General features: G+C 47.2%; 1 protein-coding gene across 1 annotated transcript in view; it reads left to right on the top strand.

The window, feature by feature from the left end:
• The window catches only part of Fancd2, a 91723-nt gene that overhangs the window by 46807 nt on the left and 29413 nt on the right, over positions 1-15503 (top strand). The window lies entirely within an intron of this gene.

Raw genomic sequence — 15503 nt, forward strand, 5'->3', positions numbered from 1 at the left:
TGACCCCTGCACAAGTCTTGCTTCCGTGGCCACTAGGATGAGTGCTCGGAATTTGTCGGAGATGAATTCGGAGCCTCACTCTGGCATATGCAGCAGTCAGCATTTTGCTTATTCGTTCTTTGTGAGCCATGCATGTGTTCACTGAGGGTTTGTCTATGCCTTCGAGATAGGCTATCAGAGAACGAAGTGGCGACTTCATGGTGAAAAATTTGCCTGTGCACCATGAGTTGACAGCGGTGAAATGTTCCTCGTAGTTTTTTAAAGTTTTCATGACATCAGCGCTTGGATATACGAGGTTTTGCCCATCCCTGACGTATTCCTTGAGTGCAGTCAGGGAAGCATACTGATCGTCAGGCTTGCCAAGGAGAGCAGCCTTGCACTGCGGACAAGTTATAGATTTCAAAATTCCTTTCAAAATAAAACCGCCAAGGTAAAACAAGATGCGGCACTCGGTTGACGTGAGCTCTTCAATGAACAGAATTTCCGTGTCGTTGATTTCATCGACTTCGCTTTCTGCACATTCCTTCTTGCTATGTGCAAGCAGATCGACAAGGTATTCGCGGTCGTCAAGTTCGTAGCTTGTTGATCTCGGAGTGTGAAGAAAGTGGCTGACGCTGACGAGTCGGAGTGCACACTTCAAGTCATACGCAGTGGGCACTGGCTTCATGAGCCGCACCACAGAAAAAAGGTTTTCTAGGCAGTCTTGCAACAGCCTGCTCGTGAGGAGGAATTCATACCCTTCACTGCCAAGAAGCACTTCTTGAAGGCGAAGGACAGCCGTTGTCGCAATTAGGACCCCTGCTTGCGATGGCTTCCACTGAGATCCAGTGCCCATTTTCAGTTCTCTGATGGTGTCTGTTGCCGTGCGTAGTGTGTCCAAGGCGGCATGATATTTAGTAATGTTCCTGCGGCTTAGCGCCATGGTGGGATGACGCGATGACACGAGGGCATACCACCTAGAAACGAGGTCCATAAACCACGCTGTTGTTTCGGCCTCTGGCTCAATCACTCCTTCTTTTATTAGGAACCGAATAGCTGGTGGGGCTTCACGGAAGAGCTGGACAGCGACTCCTACTTTCATTTTGGTGAAGTGCCCACAACTAATGTGGGTTTCTGACAAATTTGGTGCTACCTTAAGTTCGTTGGCTGCGTCATAATCCAAGACGGCCTGTACATGCTCCAATTTCACCTTCGAGGCCGTCAGTCCGTTCCTGCTTACTGTAGTATCACTGAGTGTGAAAACTTTTGAGCTTAGAAGCTGTCCTTTCAGGTTCTTAAGGACATGTGCCGGGTCCGAGATGAAAAAAAGTTCCTTCCCTTTTAAGGTTGGGTGAGGTATTGAGCACGAAGTTGTCGAATGGCGGTGGCTCGAAAAGCCAAATTCTCTCCACATAGCGCGGTTTGCTGCACCCATGTCACATGTGATAACACGGACTCTTAGAGAAATCTGGCTGCATATCTGCACTATTTCCAGGACATATGCCTTGAGTACAGAGCCGTCCACGTGCCTACCAGTGAATTCATAGGCTATCACTTGCTTCCATCTCTGGTTTACCCCACCTAGCATAAACACCAAAGCATGATTGGCTGGCTCTTCAGGCTTTGAGGGCAACGTCGTTCCTCCCAGAAGCACGTCTTCGCCACGGTCGAGTTCAAATCCGGGTGCTATCTCCATTTCATCTAAAAAGAGAACGCAGTCTTTCTCCACGTCCTCCATTCCCTCTGCTTTCGACCTCATGACGTCGATCACTTCATGCAGGATACCTGGCAGAAACTTCAGGCCCTGAATTCTTCTTGCTAACGTTCTGCTGGATGGAAGAGGGTAGCCAATCTTTCTGAGTGTTTCATACCCGGTGGTTCCACAAGCAAATTTAATTTTTAGACCTTGCTTTACTGTTTGCGCTGACCACGAATTACCATGATTGTTGTTCCGAGAAAGAGCACGAATTTGGTCTTCATTTAAAAACTTCGTATTTCGTGAGAAATTAGTTGCCTCTTTCTGCAGCTTGCGTACCTGCATCTGTAGTTTTTTGACAGTGTTCTTAGATTCGTTATGATGTTGTCTAAGCTTATTATTGGCTGCTGTGAGATCTGCAATCTTCTTCCTAAGCTCAGCTGCCTCAGAATCGAGGGGTTGGGTCGCAGTAACTATTGCAGTTTCTTGAAGCCGTGCATCCCTGGGGGTCGAAGTAAGTTGCCCATTAGCATTGTTGGTTTCCGTAGCCGCCAATCTCTCATTTATCTCCCCGTCTGACGAAGAATCAGCGGGAGAAAATTCCTGCGTAGTTGAGGGAAGAACGTTTCTCACTTCTCGTGAAGAATTGTGTGCGGCTGCGTCGTCACTGAATAATGCAGGCACGTGTGCATTTCGTTCCCTTGGTGGCCTTCGCTCTTTAGGAAGTTCTGGAAACAGATAAATAAGAAAAAATGCCCATTACATATATTTAAGATTGTGTTAACTAAAAGCAGAATAGAAGGCGCGCCAGAAAATTTAATATGTATGCGCATGAATCGTTTCCTCACATAACTTTTTCAAATGTAGATAATGAGCCGATAAGCAACGTGGTAACAAATACCAGGGTCAGGAGGCATCTCACCTTTGAATGGGAACACCGTTGGTACAGCATTAGGCTTGAGCTTCTTCCACCCATCCGCGCGGTTCTGTTCGAAGCTGCTGGCTTCGAAATGAGCCTGCAGATGAATTTGATATTGAAATTAGCGGCGCATTTCCGGCTCGATAATGAAAACAATGAAGGCAGCACGCAAGAGAACACAGTAGTCCAAATATCAGTCGAATTACTCGAATGAGAGCCTCAATCTGCACATAACATATCCTGTCTATCTCATTCACTGACTTAATCCGCCATCGCAGAACGAAGCGTCGGGTTAACAGGCCAAAGAACAAATTAGTCGAAATATCAGGCGAATTACTCGAATGAGCGCCTCAATCTGCACATAACAACGATCTCTGTTAATCTCATTTACTGACATAATGCGGCGTCGTAGGACGAAGCGTCCGGTTAATAGGCAGCGGAAGCTACCCAACGCCGCACACATGTCAAAAACAACTTCAGAAATCGTGAGTGAATTAATCAAAATTGGTTCCTGGACCATCCATTTGCACAGTAATTGCCACAGCTTATGTGCCCTTGCTTGTCCTCATGCTCTGTGCCTTGATGCAATGTTTGGGCCCAGACCGCAATTCGCTGGCAAGCGCCTAGTAAAGGCAATTACCTTTGAATGAAAAGAAGCGGCGAAAGCACGCGTGGTACGTATTCCCCAGCGGACACGTGTCGTGCAATTTCGGATGCGAACAAGCAAGCGGCAGACAATGGCCTGTACCGCGCTGTAGTGAAACTCATTTACTTTGTTTTAGTGTTTCACGCAGCTTTTTTAAGCCGAGCAAGAAGAATATTGAACGACACTTAGCTGCCCAAACGCAACAAAATACAAATAAATCGCAACAAAAACAGCACTGAACCAACATGTGGCACTTACGCTGCAGACACACGAGGAGTTCGTCGGTTGCCACTTGTCACGCTTGACTCGCACCAGCCACAGAAGCCGCCTTTTTGGGTCCCTTGGAAAATGGAACATCCTCCAACCATTTCTCGAATGGTTGGAGCACTGAGGAACACAACATCCAGGCATTCTACGCCGATGAAAGCCGCGCGAACGCAGCAGCGTTTCGAGGACGCCCGCACAGCAGCGCGGCGAAGTCGACGCGGGCAACGCAATGGCGGAGGGAGCGCGCGAAAACAGGTTTAGGCGGCGCCGGCTGGTTCAAAGGGTGACCTCACCCTAAGCGGGGGCGCGCGCATCGAGGCACCCTAGCGGCTAACGCCGCGAGGTTACTTGGGCGCCGAAAGGAAGGCGCTTGCTCTCTTGGGTTCCAGACAGGAAGCGGGACGGTCGCGCTGCACGTGCGGCAGCAACGCTTCCCCGGCGGGACGCCGACGCAGCGCGGACATTCCGCGCGCGCGCGGCGACCGATGCATCTGCGAGACCGCCTCGCGTGGCCGCCTTCGAACGAGCCACGATTCGCGTGACTATACACGCGAACGACCAGGCGTTGGGATCCAGCATGGGGCGAACATATTCGCTCGCTTCCGGTCGCGGTAAGTCGGACTTCTAGATTTGTCGCGCGCCCATCGGCATGTTTTGTGGATAGCAACTCGGCTAGCAGGCATTGATGTATGAAAGGTGCAATAAATGCCCTTGTGATTGTTTGCACTACTGTGTTGTCGTTCCTTTGTCCCAAGAGTACGGTGTGAGATATCCCACATCAGACCCTACACCTGGCTGCCCAACGTGGAACTCTTGGGGCATCGGACGATAGTTTTAACAGTTTTGCTTCGTTCGACACAGGCACGTACCCAGGATTTTTTTCGGGGGGGCCCACCACCTCCTCCATCATCATCATCATCATCGTCGTCGTCGTCGTCATCATCATCATCGTCAGCCTGTTTTATGCACACTGCAGGACGAAGGCCTCTCCCTGCAATGCGATCTCCAATTACCCCTGTCCTGCGCCAACCGATTCCAACTAGCGCCCGCGAATTTCCTAATTTCATCGCTCCGTCTAGTCTTTTGTCGTCCTCGATTGCCTTTTCCTTCTCTTGGTAACCATTCTGTAACCCTAATGGTCCAACGGTTATCTAACCGGCGCATTACATGACCTGCCCAGCTACGTTTTTTCCTCTTGATGTCAATAAGAATACCGTCTATACCCGTTCGCTCTCTGATCCAAACCGCTCTTTCTCTCTCTTAACGTTATGCCTAGCAATCTTCGTTCGATCGCTCTTTGCGCGGTCCTTAGCTTGCTCTCAAGTCTCTGCCCCATATGTCAGCACTGGCAAAATGCACTTATTGCACACCTTACTTTTCAATAATAATGGTAAGCTTCCAGTCAGGAGCTGGCAATGTCTGCCGTATGCGATCCAACCTATTTTTATTCTTCTGTGAATTTCCTTCTCATGATCAGGGTTGCCTGTGATTAATTGGCCTAGGTAAACGTGCTCCTTCACAGTCTCTAGTGGCCGACTGGCGACCCTGATCTCTTGTTCCTTTGTTGTTGTTGTTGTTGTTGTTGTTGTTGTTGTTGTAGCCTGTGGCACGTGTGGCTCCTACCCACGATGGGGGATTGGCCAATAAATGGGTGGATTATTCCAAAATAATATAGAGCATAAATTTCCTAATATCTATGCGAATAGCATTGAATAGGGTTAAATTACCGGCTAAAATAAAATCAGGAAGGTGCTGTTGAAAGAGGAATAATTAATTTAAAAGTAATAAAAAAAAAGAATTTAGCAGGGCATTTGTTTAGATTCTGTAAGGAATGTTTGGACAGCGGAGCATGCATCCCTGTGGCTGAATCCCAAAGTGGACGCCCCGAACAAAAGAATTGCAGGTTCTGTCAAGTCCAGGTCAATTCTTCGACAATTCTTCGAAAAGGTATCTCCAACAATCTTTTTCTTAACGTAGCAAAGCGGCGGCAAGATAGAAGAAAGTGCTGTATCGTCTCCTCTTTCTCACAAAAAGAACAAAGGGAAGAGGGAACCAAACGCGACCTGTATAAATGGAAATTTAGGGAGGGAATGCGGCAGCGTAATTTGGTTAGGCAGACCTCAAGCATCTTTGTGTAACAAGATTCGCTATGTCAGGGAAATGCCAGGTGCTTATACTCTGGAGAAGCTGTCAAATTTGGGTTTCTGAGTTTCTGTGGGTTTCAAATGTGGTTTCTGTCAAATAGGAGTTTCTGTATCCTGTCCATTACTGTTTCTAAGTGAGGTATCGTGACTCCTCTTGGTACTGTATACAGGTCAGCTTAGAATTTTTCCGCTGCTTTTACTATATCTTCGAGATCGCTGATGATATTCCCCTTTTTATCTTTTAGTGCATACATCATGGTTTGTCCTATGCCAGGTTTCTTTTTCACTGATTTCAGGGTGCGTTCATTTTTTACGGCTTCTTCAGTGTTTCTCATGTTATAGTTTCGAATATCAGTCATTTTCGCCTTGTTGATCAGTTCTGACAGTTCCGCGAATTGCGTAACGCTGTGCGGCCGCCAGTCCCATACAACCGCGTAGAGCGCAGGACTCTGCGATTATAGACGTACTGCGCTCACCGCGAAAGGTTAGAAAAACACCCACATAAGCACAGCAGAGAAGTGGCTACGTAAGGCGGTTCGACCGATAACTGTAGAAGCGTCATTCAAAACAAGTAATTGTTCTCTACTTCCGGCGGCGTTTTCTCTACTTCTTTTTTCAATAAAAGGATGTTGATCCATGAATAGTCTCATAAACAACGCTTAACTTTTTTATTATTCGCTTTTGCTTGCAGTTTGGTTGTTGCCTTGGCTCTCTCCCTTAGTATATCGCTTAATTTCTCAACTCCTTGCGATTTTTGTTTCCAGTTGCCAATTTTTCACTAAAAGTGCTATACATTTAGGGAAAAACAGATGAGGTAACGGGCGACAGTCATCTTGCTTATGGGTTGAAGGGTTATTGCAGGGTTTCATGATGGACGCTCTTTCACATTATTTTATTTCCCACCTTATCTAACCCATATCACATGTATATGGTTCCGGGCATCTGCCAGCTTCGCGGCGAGCCGTAACTCAAGAAAATAATGAAGCAAAGGGAAAAGTTAAACGCAATTGGCGTTTTCTCCGGCCGCAACTCGTTCCACGAGAGTACAGACCAGCTCAGTAACAGCCGCATCCCTTTCCTGGTCCCAGGATCAGCCTAAACAAAGAAGGTTGAACTAACAAAAGCAACAGCTATGCGCGTGATAGTTGAATAGATGGTGACAACTGAACGCATCTCGAGTTAATCGCGCGGGTGCGGAATCTATGACAAAGCTGTCCTTCACATTACAAGAGGTGCCGATAACTACCGCCGTCTAAAAGGAGTGAAAAAGGCAGCATAATGCTGACCGATGAACAGCTGTCAAGTCTCAATATTGATCTGGTGGCGCTTTAGGAATGTGTGAGGAGTGGTGGCGTGGGTGGGGAGGGGGGGGAGGGGGGTATGCCACTTGATTTCGGGGGGGCCCGGGCCCCCCCGGGCCCCCCCCGAAACCCCCCGCGGGCCACGGGTGCCACTACGGGCTGACTGGTATTGCGGCCTGGCACCGGGCGCTCCGACACCGTCTGGGACGGTGGGCGCCGTCAACTCGGATGCTGTGTGCACCGAGCGGAGTAGGACCACCTCATAGAGCTGACGTCTCCTCGCGGCTGCCTGTTTTGCGCCCATTTTGGGTGTTGTTTGTTGGATGCCGGTTGTTGTCAGAGTAGCGACGCTTTAGGCCTAAGGCTTTACGAAGCTGCCTGTCGCACGTGGATGGACACAACCTGGTGGACCGTGGCGTTGAGGTGTTGCACTTTGCTTACCTCATTCTATTTAGCCTCGCACGAATTGAAATTACTCGTTCGACTCAAGAAAGCGAGCTTCGTTCACGTGAACTTAGCATCTGAGTAGCTGCCCGATCTTTTGCTAGCCGAGTTGAACATCGTACCACGTGGGCGATACGCATGCAGACTTCCTCTCCTTTGCACTAGTGTTTGCCGAGTGTGTTGGGTTTACGCAGTGTGATTGGAGTCACCCCTGGTTTGCCGTCACCTGCACATCGTCTGCGCTGCTGCCCCGGACTACGATCGAGCCACCCCGGGCGATGGTGATGCTGTGGCCAGTTCGGCGCGGCGACTTCGGCGGCCTCCTGTATCCAGCTCACAACCCTCGGCGGCGGACAAAAGAGCCGGCGGTCACCGACAGCTACGGCGGCTCTTGCCAGCAGGGCGCGTCGGCGCGAGCGACGCTTGCTCGTACCGACTACTGCGTCGTCGTCTCCGGAGTCCTGGCCTGGCATCGTGCCGTCGAGTCTACAAAGCTGCTGCTGTGACCGGCGGACGCCAGCGGTGCACCCAAGGACAGTCGGCTCGCATGTTATGGACAGCGTGTAGACATTTCTTCGGCGCGACCACTGTTGCACTACCTTGTTCGCGAAGCACGGGTTAATGTTAGACCGTGTCACATTTTCGCCGGAATATGTAGTGATTTAAGGTTGGGGGGATGTGGGGATGCGCGACCTTCGCGCCTCCCCTGATGTTTTTCCCGCATAGCGCGTCTCCTGTAGTGCGGCTTCGCCGCACACGCGGCGGTCCGAGTGGTACAGGCGCAGTGCGAGAGATGGCGCTAGTGGTGCGCGGCTAACGCCGCGAGGTTACTTGGGCGCCGAAAGGAAGGCGCTTGCTCTCTTGGGTTCCAGACAGGAAGCGAGACGGTCGCGCTGCACGTGCGGCAGCAACGCTTCCCCGGCGGGACGCCGACGCAGCGCGGACATTCCGCGCGCGCGCGGCGACCGATGCATCTGCGAGACCGCCTCGCGTGGCCGCCTTCGAACGAGCCACGATTCGCGTGACTATACACGCGAACGACCAGGCGTTGGGATCCAGCATGGGGCGAACATATTCGCTCGCTTCCGGTCGCGGTAAGTCGGACTTCTAGATTTGTCGCGCGCCCATCGGCATGTTTTGTGGATAGCAACTCGGCTAGCAGGCATTGATGTATGAAAGGTGCAATAAATGCCCTTGTGATTGTTTGCACTACTGTGTTGTCGTTCCTTTGTCCCAAGAGTACGGTGCGAGATATCCCACATCAGACCCCACAAAGCTGATCACGAAATTATCAAGAAATGCAGCAAGCTCTTTATTACATCAAAGTTTGCATTTTGGTAGTCCTTAATCTTTTTGTTTTGTTTAGGGAGCCTGTGTCGGACTTTGTTTAATTCAAATACAAGTAGGGAATGGCTGCTAAGACTGGGCAGGTATGTAATGTAAGAAACAAGGTCGGCATGAAATGTAAGAATGAGGTCGAGGGTGTTAGCGACTGACTGTGTTATTCGAGTTGGTTGCTTAACAAGCTAGGCTAATGAGAAAAGCGAACATAAATCTAGGAAATCTTTAGCCAGAGAACAAGATGGATGAATGCTGGGGGGATCGCATGACCACTTTATTAGTTATGTTAAAACCACTGAGTAATAGGATATGAAGGTTGTTGTGGTTTGAAGCTACAAAATTTAATACATCATGTAATTCACAGATGAAACATTGTGTTAGATTAGGAGGATGATAGCATACACCTGGAAATATTTTCTGATGGGCTATTTGGGTTTCTGCCTTGATGGTCTCTAAACTACTCGCCACTTGTATAACGTGAGAAGGTAGGTCTTTGCGTATGCCTAATAAAACACCACCACCCTGATGTTCACTACGATCATGACAAAATATTGAAAAATTACGTGCTGCAGAAAAGATTTCACCGCCTTCAATTTTGGGATGAAGCCACGTTAAAGCGACAGTGTTAAGGAGCTCGTGTCGCAGAAAAGTCGGTGGCGTCGGCGGCGTTGGCCGTGAGCGATAAATCCCAGCAGGCACTTCATGAATAAAAAACAACTTGCAAGATGGGCTGGGTGGGAATCGAACCAGGGTCTCCGGAGTGTGAGACGGAGACGCTACCACTCAGCCACGAGTTCGATGCTTCAAAGCGGTACAAAAGCGCCTCTAGTGAATGCGGTGTTGCCTTAGAAACGAACTGTTTCTAAGGCTCAGGCGTGCGTCGCTTGCTCAGGCGCACATTTCGTTGCCGTGCCGAACGCGGTGTTGCTCGACGCTCACTGCGTCCGATGCGAGGTGCGTAGTCGCTGCGCCGTAGCCCATTGTCTTACACCCCTTGGCGGGTCGACGGGAACGCTGTAGCATTCCACTCTTGAAGGCGAAGCTTAAGCGTCCTCCAATTTTTTTGGTCAGGGCTATGATGTCAGCGTTACATGTGTCAATTGCAAATGATAAAAATTTGCTCTTGTTAAGGATGCTGCGAATGTTAGAAAAAAAGGACACTTTTCGTTGCGCAGGCCTGCTTCCCCTCACTGGTTCCTATGTCACATCTTGTGATGCTGGGATGGACTGATTAGTATTGGGTGTTGGTGGTGCATACATATGCCTTTGGGTTAGTTACGGGTACTTTGGGAAGTTTTTTTATAGTAGCAGTTATGGGGTCATGTACACCCGTGAGCAAAAGTATACGGACCACAGGGTAACCAAAGAAACTGAATTTCTTTGTAATTAACAAACATAAACTGAAATTAACGAGCACATTGAAAAGTTTGTAATGCCAAGTTTGGACTGCTGTCCTCGATTTCAAGTTGCATTTACGGGAAGAGGAAAAAAGCGGCTTTATTGCGCAGCCCCTGGTCCTTACACTTTTGCTCACGGGTGTACACACTGTTTTTGGTTGATTAGGAGCTTTTTATAGCGCAACGGATAGCGCGGTTCACCGGGTTGGTTTTTAGCAAAGATATTAAGCTCTTTGCAAACCTGGCATGCGGCAGGCGAGAAATCCTCACTGACTGTAATGTTTTGTTCTTTAAGTTTCTGGTGAACGGATAGCACTGCGTTTTCAGGGCCAAGGCTGGGAAACTTGACAATTATGGGGTGGCATTTGCTAGTAGCATAGATACCGAGATGGTGCGCACGTTCAATTGAACTTTCAGGTAGGCCACATAGTACTGCTCTCAAGCGTTGTTTAACTAGAGCCTTGGATTGATCCCATGTTTTCCTAGCATCAGGGATCCCACGTAATAGTAGGTTGCAGCGCCGTGATCGGTCCTTAATTTCATTGAGTCGTGAATCTGCAGAGTTAAGCCAAGTGTCAACCGCCTCAAGTGATTGTTGTATGTTGCATGCAGACTGCCGAAGTTCGTCAACGGATTGCATTTTTACTTCCAGCTTGTGCAATCTGGTATGAATGGTGCTAATGTATCCGTCAATGCTTTTCTGGTACTTAATTGATTGTGTGTCAGATTCCAGCTCAGTCTGGCATTTTGAAGATTGCATAATATTTATGTGCCTCTAGCTCTTTTAGAAATAAAAAAATGGCTGTGGCTTAGGTAAGGTTAAGCCCAGGATGCGAAGCATACTAGCCTTTATTTTAGTTGTTGAACCACTGTTTAGCCTGGTGAACTGCTGTTGCTTGGCTATATTTGGTTCGGCTAGACGAAGAAACAACTCATGCATTACTTCTTCGCCTTCAAGAGTGGAACGCGACAGCGTTCCCGTCGACCCGCCAAGGGGTGTAAGACAATGGGCTACAGGGCAGCGACTACGCGCCCCGCATTGGACGCGGTGAGCGTCGAGCAAAGCAGCGTTCGGCGCGGCAACGAAATGTGCGCCTGAGCAAGAGACGCGCGCCTTAGAAACAGCGCGTTTCTAAGGCAACACCGCATTCACTAGAGGCGCTTTTGTACCGCTTTGAAGCGTTGTACTCGTGGCTCAGTGGTAGCGTCTCCGTCCCACACTCCGGAGACCCTGGTTCGATTCCCACCCAGCCCGTCTTGCAAGAGTTGAGCCAAAGCCACTTCTCCTCTGTCGTGACGTCACGGTGTCACGTGATTTCATGGTCACCGCCGCGCCTGAGGAGCTGGGTTGAGCCCTCGTAATATGCTTCGCATAAAAAGGTGACATTGATTTGCTCTGAAGGATCCTAAGGTAAAGACTTGGTATCTAGAATAGACTTAGAGTGGTCCTTAGAGTCAGGTCCTGGATTTATTCGATATCGCCATGCCTACGAAGAAAGAACATCATGGAAAAACAATCCACACTGTTGAATAAAGCACTTGTGGGCACAGAAGCATGAGTAGACAACGATGGTCAGTTTTCTTAGCAAATAAAGGTGAAATTTTACGCACCTGTAACACGCAAAAGCACGGTACATCAGTGATGCTGCCCATCCTGGTGCCTCCATGCCCACTGAAGAGAGCGTCGTGGCTCCATTATTTTGCATTGGCCAGCGAATGTGACGTCAGCACTGGCACTGTGGATGCAAAGGGAGTGGTGGACCTAGGTCGCGTCGCAGAGGAAAGCCAGATTGCAAGTTCACGCGCTGGTATTCTGGTTGCGTATAGCTGGAGTGTTCTTTCACGGATGGCCAGATGAATGTAGGTTTCATTTTGTGGACCGACAGCAGGAAAAATGTCTTAACGGCTCCATTCGAAACCTGTAACATGCAAAAGCATGTTACATCAGTGATGCTGCCCATCCTGGTGCCTCTGTGCCCACTTATGACACGTAACGAGTCCATATACATTTGAGATAGAAAAGAAATTTCGATGTAAGCTTTGTCAGTCCTGAAACCTGCAAAGCTAGCTGGCTAGCTCCCCCCCCCCCTACCTTTTTTTTTTTCATCACTTGCCTGTTTACGATGCAGGCAAACTTGATATATCATACCCAGATGTAACAAGTCATTGAATGCAGTGAACAACATATGAATCTAAAATCTGGTTGCCCTGTTTTATTTGAGTGAATGTTATATAGCTACAGTGCAACATCCATATAGCAAACATCAATTTATCAAAACTCGTGATATTAGGAATTTTAATTTCTTGATCTCGGTTTCATTTATTCATTTACCATGCATTTTTTCTGCTATATAAAGAAGTAATTTGGTTCTGCAGTCTCAATTCATCTAATGCCTTCATGTACCTCCATTCTTCGTAACAAGCAAAAAATAAAAAGGAACACGTTGCTCTATGGTGAATTCATTTGCATATCCTGTCACATCCAAATGTTGCCAGTAAGTGGCATAACACACTGACCTTCTTGCACAGGACAGAATTCACTGCCTTGTGATTTGTCGTGCGAGTACAAAAACCACGCTAGGTGCTCTTTAGTTTGCTCATAATCTCATGATTATGGTCCCGGATGAGCCAGTGACCAGTCAGAACACAAAAGTGCCAACTGGAAGTGAGCCTATTAAAAAAAGTGTGTTGTTGCAATATGATTGTGCCACATAACTATCATGAATCAATACTATGAACAACGTTAGTCATCTTGGCCCCTTTACTCACTTCAGTCTTGTAAACAAAATTACTGCCTAGCCTTGGCAGGCCATGATGATAATGATGCACATGTAATGTAATGATGCACATGTAAGCATAGCCTCATTTGATGGCATTGCAACTTGTTTTTGGCACACAAACAAGGTTGTCACATGTCTTCTGTTCTTGCGTGGCCTTGAATTTGCATGGCTGTCAGAGCAACTGAGTGCATACGCAGCATGCACATCTTGTTTTAAAGGTGATCTGCCACTTGTGCAGGGAGTGGGTGGGCCTAGATAGCGTGTCATCATGTGAGCTGTCTTCCTGGCCGTTTAGTACTGAAAGTTACGTAATCTCAAGTTTATGAGATGCAATAAAGTGAGAGGCAGATGAAGCATTGGCTCCCCGCTGCCAATGGTTTACATGGCAAGGTCGTCCCACTGAGGGCGACACTGACAGCCATGACGATGGAGTGGACGTGAAAACATGGCTGGCTTCGCTTTGTACCGCTGATGTAAAGATATCGTATACACGACATGAAACCATATCTTTCATCGCCGATTCTCAAAATTAAAAAAAAAAATTTTTTCTCTTTCAAACTTGCTTTTTTCCCCCCCTTTATTGCCCGATAATTCGGAAAATATTGTGGCCCCTTCTGTGCAAGAAAAATCTGTTAGTGACACTGTGCTTACTGTGTAAGATGTTGAATTTCAATATAGCAAAATTTTGATAGGACAAAGCAAATTGCTGATTTTGTCGACTTCGTTATATTCAGGTTTAACTGTACATCGATTTCGACCGAAGGTCCCGACCAGCGCCCATGCATATGTATTAGCCCGCACTTTTGTTATTTCAATCCTAAAACTGGCCTTCGCCGGATAATTCGAACTTGACCAGTCGGCACGCACATGCCAGGCCCCTATGGTGATTCCAGTAGCAATACCTTTAGTGGTAGCATCTGCCTCAGTGGACCTTAGGGAACAACGAATGCGTTGTTCAACGAACAACGAATGTCATCTCCCATTGCAAACGCCTATTTTCAGCCTGCCTTAGCAAGATTTTCAAGCAGTGACCATAGATTACATTATCTGATTATGGTAATTATCCAGATTCTACCCTAAATTATGGATTATAATGCGCTTCTCTCTCTTTCTCCCTTTTTTTTTTTGATGAAAATTGGGTGGTAAATGCCAGGGTGGTGCAATAGGATCACAAGAACAAAACTGCCTTTTCGGCATTTGTATCTTTTGCCAGATAGCACGAATCTATTGTGGTAAAGATGACCTTGGGAAACCGGCTGCCATTGTGCAATACTCGTTAGAACCTTTGTCCATTTTTCGTGCCAGAAAGTTTGGATGTGTGTTAGATTTCTAGACTGTTTTGGAATTTTAATGCCATTTCTACTTTAGTTTTCTACTTTTGATTTGTAGAATTTGTACATGCATTTGATTCTGGGGCGTTTTAGAATCCAGCGAGTACTGCCAAATGAATCAGCGTTTTACCAAATCATGTTTATTTTGAGCCACCAGATAATTAGATCAATTTCTTCTGTCATGTCAGGGTCTAATCTATGGAAGTCAACCGTATATTGCTTTTTTTTGTGTCTATAAAAATCAAGCAAGGCTGCATTTTCATAAAAAAGTGTTCGATGAAATTATGTGTACTCCCATTAAGAAGAACTTCAAGTCACTGTGAGAATCTGTTCATCTTACCAGAGGTTTGTCTTAACAGAAGTGATCTACAGATCTAAATATCTGTTATTCTGGCAGCACCAAAATATCCTTAACACAAAATACTCAATGGAACATCATTAGAACCAAAAAGCAGACACAAAAAGAGATATTGGATTTGGATGACACAAAATATGGCCTAAGCACTCATGCTTAGCCTGTTGAGTATATTTGTTGCTTGCTGACACTGTCCAAATCTGTGAACTGTCACAAAAGCTGACATTTCACTTGGCTTGCTCAAAAGTTCTTCAGGGACCTCGCATTGTTGAAAACATTTACTGAAGTATTCGGAGCATTATCAACTGCATCATGCATGAAGTTTGTTCTTGTGGCTTCTGGGATGTGTGTTTACCCAATTACCAGCCTGCAGAAACACATGGAAGACGTTTTCAGTTTTGGTTTCTATATGGTGAGCGCCGCAGGTTTCCATGTCATAGTCGACAGTGGCATAGCTGTTTACTTCCAGAGAAATATCATTTGCTTCTTTTGTAGCTAGCAGAGTTGCCTCCTCCTAATCTGCCTATCCATGCCTCTCGCTGACCCAAGTAGCAGCTGTCAAAGTTTGGCTCAACTGAATTTACAGTTTGTGTTAAGCAGATTTTTAAAGTGAAGCTGTCTTTGCGAATCCTCACAGACTATCCTGACTGTGGCTGCTGGATGATGATGTCTTGCTGGATTTCTTGCACATAATAAATAAATAAATCATTTACATGTCTGATGGTGGAATTGAACATTGGTCCCTGCAACAACACGATGCTCCATTAGGCCACAATTGCATATATGCTTCTATCATGCCAACTAGCTCTTTGCAGTGATCATCGTGTGTGTCATATTGCGTAGCGTGAGTGCATGAGAGCACATGTGTACGCACCAGCTTTCTTCTTTTTCTTTTTTTTTTGG

This window comes from Dermacentor albipictus, chromosome 1 (genome assembly GCF_038994185.2).
Source record: "Dermacentor albipictus isolate Rhodes 1998 colony chromosome 1, USDA_Dalb.pri_finalv2, whole genome shotgun sequence".
Taxonomy (NCBI): Eukaryota; Metazoa; Arthropoda; class Arachnida; order Ixodida; family Ixodidae; genus Dermacentor; species Dermacentor albipictus.